This window comes from Buteo buteo, chromosome 2, assembly GCF_964188355.1.
Source record: "Buteo buteo chromosome 2, bButBut1.hap1.1, whole genome shotgun sequence".
NCBI classification, from domain to species: domain Eukaryota; kingdom Metazoa; phylum Chordata; class Aves; order Accipitriformes; family Accipitridae; genus Buteo; species Buteo buteo.
In genome coordinates this window covers 73,703,778-73,710,197 of record NC_134172.1, presented here as the reverse complement: position 1 = coordinate 73,710,197, position 6,420 = coordinate 73,703,778, and positions in this window count along the sequence as shown.

The following is a 6,420-nucleotide window of genomic DNA, read 5'->3' as shown; positions in this document are numbered from 1 at the left end:
GTGGGGGGAACGGGGGGGGGGGGGGGGCGAGGGGACTGTTCCTGCAGGAGCCCGCCAAAGAAAACCGCCTCGAAAGAGGTTTGGTATTTTTTTTTTTTTTTTTTTTCCACCCCTCCTTCCCTCTTTTCAGTTGCACAATAAAGCTCAACTGCAAGTGTTTAATCCCTGGCAGGTTCGGACACAGGGACAAAGCCATCAAGCCGTTTGCCAGCCTTTGTGGCAAGCTGGGTGGCAAAGGCGCGTTAGGATGCCAAGGCAGGAGGAAGGGATGGTCTCCAACCAAGTCGACGAGGAGGAAGAGCCAGGGGTTTAAACGCCGAACAGAGGTCCAAAAATATCTTTCTTAAGCAAGTTCCTAAGCTGCCTGCTTCTCCACTGGACGCACGGACAACATCTGTCTGTGCAGCCTGCCTCTGGGGGACAGAGATGCGTTATTCCCATTTCCACCGGCAGTCAGCAATGAGGTTCCCCTCCACTGCCCCCCTTTTGCATTTTGTGCCCTCTAAGGACGGGCGGCTGACAGAAGGGAGGCTGTGAAATAAACGCCACTGCCTTTGGTCTGACCTGCAGTTTTCAGCCCTGACCGGGAAAAGCTGTGATTCAAACCTCAGAGTATTGTTCCTGTAGCGCAGCCCCATATTCGATTCACGTACCCCTCCGTTCATAACTGCAGGGGAAAAAAAAGCTGAAAAGCTACTCGGTGCCTCAAAATCCACCCTTGGAGAACACTCCAATGGTGGAGTGCTTGCAGTGCTTTCATTCCTCCCCTCCAACACTGGTTAGAGCCTGGGGTGTGGGAGGGGGTCCTAGAAATCATTTTTCATTCACAGTTTCCATCACTCAGATACTGATCAGCCAGAACCTCAAGAACTGCCCCTGTGCCTTAGATTTATCTTGCCTCTACAGAGTTATCATTTTGCATAGAAAGAGATTTTTTGCCACATGATAAATGCAGAGGTAATATTTTAGCAAAAAAGCCAGTGAGGTTCTAAATCACCATCTACTTTGGCTTCTATACAGCAGGTTCGGACTCTACAGACATTTTTCTTTTACAGAGCCCACAGAGAAAAGCCAATTATTTCAAGAGAAAGGAATGCGTTAATGTCTGCACTCCGTAGTTATTCATTAATATTTTTCTTGCGCTGCTTCCATAGTTCTAAACACCCTATGCTCCATAAAAGAAAAAGGGTGAAGAAAAAAGCCAAGGAAAGCCATTAAGCTTTTCATTCCTAAAGTGCCAGACTTCAAGACTAGGACACGTTTCCATTGATTACTGTGGAAGAAAGATGGAGCTGGGCCAGCAGCACCCAACATCACTGCGACGTTAACAGCCTTCTGCAAAAGGGACGGTCACGTGGGAGTCCTCGGAGCCTTTGTGTTTTACGCAGCGCTGCGTGTATGTGCAGCCCCTAGCTGTCCCTGGTCCATCCCAACGGCAAGCCTGGAATACACCTTTGGGGTCGGAATAGAGCCAGAGGCCGGGGCCTCTCCACCACTGAGTCATTCCCCTTCTGTCTGCATGACTTCCACCGCAAACTGCACATCAGCTGCTTCCTGGGCCGCCCCGGCTAACGACAACCCAGTTGGCACTCAGTCGCTGTCCTTTTACAGAGCTTCATTCTGCTCCAAATGATGGCAAAGATTCAAATCATCCAAATAGAATCCGGCTCCTCGGCAAGGGAGGCAAAGCTCGCAGAGTTCTCAAAAGCTACCAGAAGTCTCTCGGTTCTCGATGCTTATGCTGGTCAGGGGGAGAAAACCATTACATAATTTTTTCCTTTTCAAATATGAGCCCCACATCTCTCAGAGGAGGAATCCCAGTTCCTTTTCTTTCCTAGAAGCAGGAACAGAAGTTCCCTTACAGGCAAAGCAGAGCAAGAAAGAAGTCGGGGCTAAACCTGTACTTGGCGAACACTGCCTACCCCACAGCGCTGCTGGCGTGGCTGGGGGGAGCGCGCATTTGTTTTGCCACACCCTGGAAAGCAGGACGGGAAATGAAATCTCCTGTCTCATGGTACAGCTATTGCAAGCACAGGGTCTAATGAGCTGTTACCACAAACACAGCGGGAAAGAGGAGAGAAAGCAAGTAAGGGTAACTTAATGGGAGTTAATTTTTTTTTTACATTTTTTCCCTCGCTCTTGTGATAAGCAGTCATCTTCCCCAAAACACCAACAGATTAAATCCAGCCATCGGATCAAAACTACAGGAGCTTGGCAGAGCTAGTTTGCTGACACCTTCCTATGCTTTTACTACCATGAGAAGAGCACCTGAGAAGAGTACATTTCAAGTTTCTGTGGTCAAAGAGAGCTCCCGCAGAGACAGGCGTATCTCAAAGTACGAAGCTGCCTTGGGGAATGCTGGACAATGCTTAGCAACAATCTGAGAGCAGACTGCAAACAAAAAGGGGAACATATATCTGATACATGCTATTGTAGGGCTGTATTTAGTTCTTTGTAGTTATTAAGAAATAAAACTACACTGGTTGATCAATGAGGAGGCTGGGAGAAAAGTCATCTTTAGGAGCGGTGTGCAATCTTCCATATTCTTAACGTATAGGATTTATATTGCAAGCCAGAGCATCCTATTCTCATACAGATTGGGAAGATTAATTTTATGGGAACTCAACATAGTTAAGAGAACTCACTGGCTTTTTACTTACATGTTAATATATTCATTGAGGCTTATGCAAAACTGATACACAAAGGCTCCTTCTGGTGGACTTCAGCAGCATTATCTAAGACATGAAATGGAGCAGCTGCAGATCACCAAACCAAGTGTCCTGGATTCCACTGAAAATCTTAGAGAAGGTGGCACTGCAAGACCATCCAGGTACAGAACTATGTAGAAACGGTCCCCGTGTAAAGGAAGAAAACCAAATTATGGCAAAGGGAGTTGTACCTCTGGCAGCACAAGGACAGGACAGAGAGATGGGGAAAGAATAGCGAATTCATTGCAGGGGAAAAGCTAGCCCTGTTCCTTGCTCTCTGCAAAGCCGCAAAGTCTCTTCTGTTCTTGTCCCTCCCTTGGCAGGGAGCGGTGGAATGAATGTCAGTGAAGCTCTGCGGTGCTCTCCTTGTATACTCGTCTGAGCATTTCCCTTCCTTCCCCTGGTGTCTTTGGAAGAATTGTGTTGAGACATCCCAGGTCTGATCCGAAAGCCATTGAAGAACCTCCTTCATCATTTCTCAGGGAACTGGTGGGCTTTATTTTTAAAATGGAGCAGGGCTACTGTGGAGCTCTGACCTTTTTCGGTTTCTGCTGCTGCTTAGCCAAGACTTCATTGCTGTAGGGCAGTGCCCTTTGGTTTTGTCATGGATACCCGCTTACTGGTTATTGCAACAACAGTAGATGAAACATCCCTCTTAGAAGCTCCGCAGTTAAATAAGTTAGCTGGAAAGCAAGGGACTTACTGTGGGAACTGTTTGGTTTGTTAGTTTTACTAATGCTCAGTCTGGATGCTGGCCACCAGCGAGGCTGTGAACAGTAGCGTAGCTGGGAGATCTTGAGGGAAGCTGCATTCAGTGGCATTTGGTTTAGGTTATAGCAGGAAATTCTGCATCTGGGCCCTTTGTCTCAGATTTTCTGCTTTGATGCCCTGAACACACCATGACCATTGCTTAACTCAGAGCTGCTGCTGCAACAAGAATTAAAACATAAAAATTCTTCCTCTTCGGGCCACTTGTAATAAAATATTTGAGTAGAGGATGTTCCTAATTGGGACTGCTTTTTGAATAGGCTTTTGCTTCAGTAGGAATCTTTCCATAGGACTATTTCCTCTTCTGAAATATTTTGGAACTGGGGATGCTGAGTAAGCTCTATTTGCTTTGCTGGCTACACTAGTTCCATAGAAGCAGACCATCAGCTCTAGTGGTCACAGAATGATCCCTTTCAATGCTGCAAGTAACCTGCAATAAAAGAACATAATAAAATGCCGCATGGATATGGAGATCGGTAACTCTGGGATAGAGAGAAGCAACAAATGGGACACCTGACTCGACTCTGCTGGACCACAAACACATTTCAGAGAGTGGTGAAAGGAAATGTCATTAAAAGACTAGTTCCACTTCTCCAAACCTGCCTGCCCTTCCACTTGATATCCCTTTGCAAAATGAAAGTTGTGTGTTTGTACCATGAATCATGGTAACGGCTAACAAGATTCCCTACAATTAAAACAGAGGCTAGGGAGAGACATTGCAGAGCTCATAACTGCTTGGAGGATCTGGCCACAGGAAGGCAGAGCTGCAACGCAAGCCTTGGGTAGAAGTCTAGATTAAAATATAGACATAAGAGGAATAATGGCCCATGAAACTAAGAGGCTGTGCCATCACATTGCTCATACAGCTGGCAACTACCAGCAATGAGAACTTCTATATTCAGGAATGTTGGGCTTTGTTCTTTATTGATGGTACGTGTCCAGAGCTTGCTATTTCTTTCGCCCCTCCTCTGGTCCTGCACTTCCCAGGACCAACAGGCAATGTTAGGAATCAAAGTCCACTGGATGGTCTACCACTTCCAACCGCTACTGCTGGCTGCTGCCACGGTCAGAGCTTCCTTTGCTCCTGTCTACCAGGAGATGAGTTGTGGCGGTGCGAGCTGCAGGGAGTCTTACTGCCACCATCACCATTTCCTACGAGTTTCTCGGAGGCTACGCTCAGCTGCAACACAGTAGCTTGGTGCTTTTTCTTCCCCGTGCTCTTGTGCCGATCACGCGTGTCACCGGGGAAGAATGACCCACCTCTTTGGGACCAGGAAGGATTGGGTCAGCAAGGAAAGTTGCTTCAGTGGACTAGTGGTGAACACGTGCTGCAGCGCACCTTGAGTGGTCAAACCTACATTTATTGGTGCTGGTATCAGCAAACGGGTGCTGGTTACTCTGCTCTTGGGGAATTTCTCCTCCGGGGTCTACGATGCGCTGTTCACAGGTAGCCCCCTGGGAGTTGGGGGTGTAAATGTCCCAGTTAACCGGACTATACCCAGGCTTGGCAAAGCACGCCGGGGAGCTGGAATGACAAAGCAGCGAGGACGCAGTACATCTGGTCGGGCCTGCCAGCTGGGGATTGTCAGTCTGACAGCAGGGAGCTGGGCTGGCTTTCTGAGCAATCAAAATACTGCCCTTGATTAGGATGGTGACTTGTTTTCTGGCATGGTTGGCATCTATACCAAATAGTTTTGTCATCATCGGTATTGTAATGTCTTGGCGTAGAGCAACGGTAACCCTTCCCTTTCCCGTGACCTTGGGGATGATCGCTCTTTGGCATATTAGCGAATAAACTAATGAAAAGTGCTGTGGTGTTCATACTGCAGCTAAATTACACAACAAATCCAGGAAACCCTTCGCTAGCTGATTTCAGTTTCTTCTTTACTTTGTAGGAGAAGGCAGGAAAGGGATGATAAAGGTTAGAAACAGAAAAGGAGCAGGACAAAGCAAACAACTCGTGTTGATTCCTGGACCAGAAGTTTCTATCCAGATTTTCTACCACAACTCCTCCGCTGATAGTAAGTAAGTAATGGTGAACAAAAGCTGCAAGATAAAGAGAGATCCAGCAAACATATTCCTGCTATCGACAGCATTAGGTGATATCAGAAGAACATTAAATATGTAGGCCAAAATACTGCCCGTTTCCTCAAGTTTATCTTTGGTGATACCAGGGAGGAAGAGTCTCTTCAGGAACAGGCTCAGGTATCCCCAAATCTGAAGGGCAGGGCAGGGCATGGGGAGAAGGGAGAGAATGATAAAGAGACAAAACCACTAGTCATCATCTGCTAAACACAACCTCCAGTAAAGATACTGTTCCTTTCCTGAATTTCTGCACAGAAATTCTGGCTCTCTGGAGATGGCTCTCCCATCTCTCTCAGGCTGGGATTTTATTATCAGATATAAAGGGGTTTCCTCCCTGAAAAAGTTTTTTAAAAAAAACATTCCACTTGAGTCTAACTGCAAAGCTTACATCTCAAAATAGTTCAACAAATGTTTTCACTATTTTGATTTTATGCTGTACTTTGGGAAAATATTAATTGTTACTTCATACTTTTGTTAGCACTTTGAAAACCACAAACTACATTTTAAAATGAGCAAGAAATAATTTCATGTTCTCTAAAGGAAGGAAGCAGAAAATTTTGAAACGGCATTAATAATTATTTTTATTTTTCTTCAAATATTTGTTGAGCTGTTATGTTAGAACTTAGTGGTATTTTCTGATTTCAAAAAAAGAAAAGAAAACGCCAGAAGGTTCCTAACAATCTCTGCCAGGGCCACATCCCATGACCCTTCCATGGGATTGCATGTGACACTGGTAGCACAAACCGAGCAGGAACTGTCCACCCCCTCCAACCAGGGAATAGTCAGGACACACAAGAACATTAAACAAGATGTCTCAGCTCTGGGACGTACAACACAGTTGTATGGGCATAACAGACAT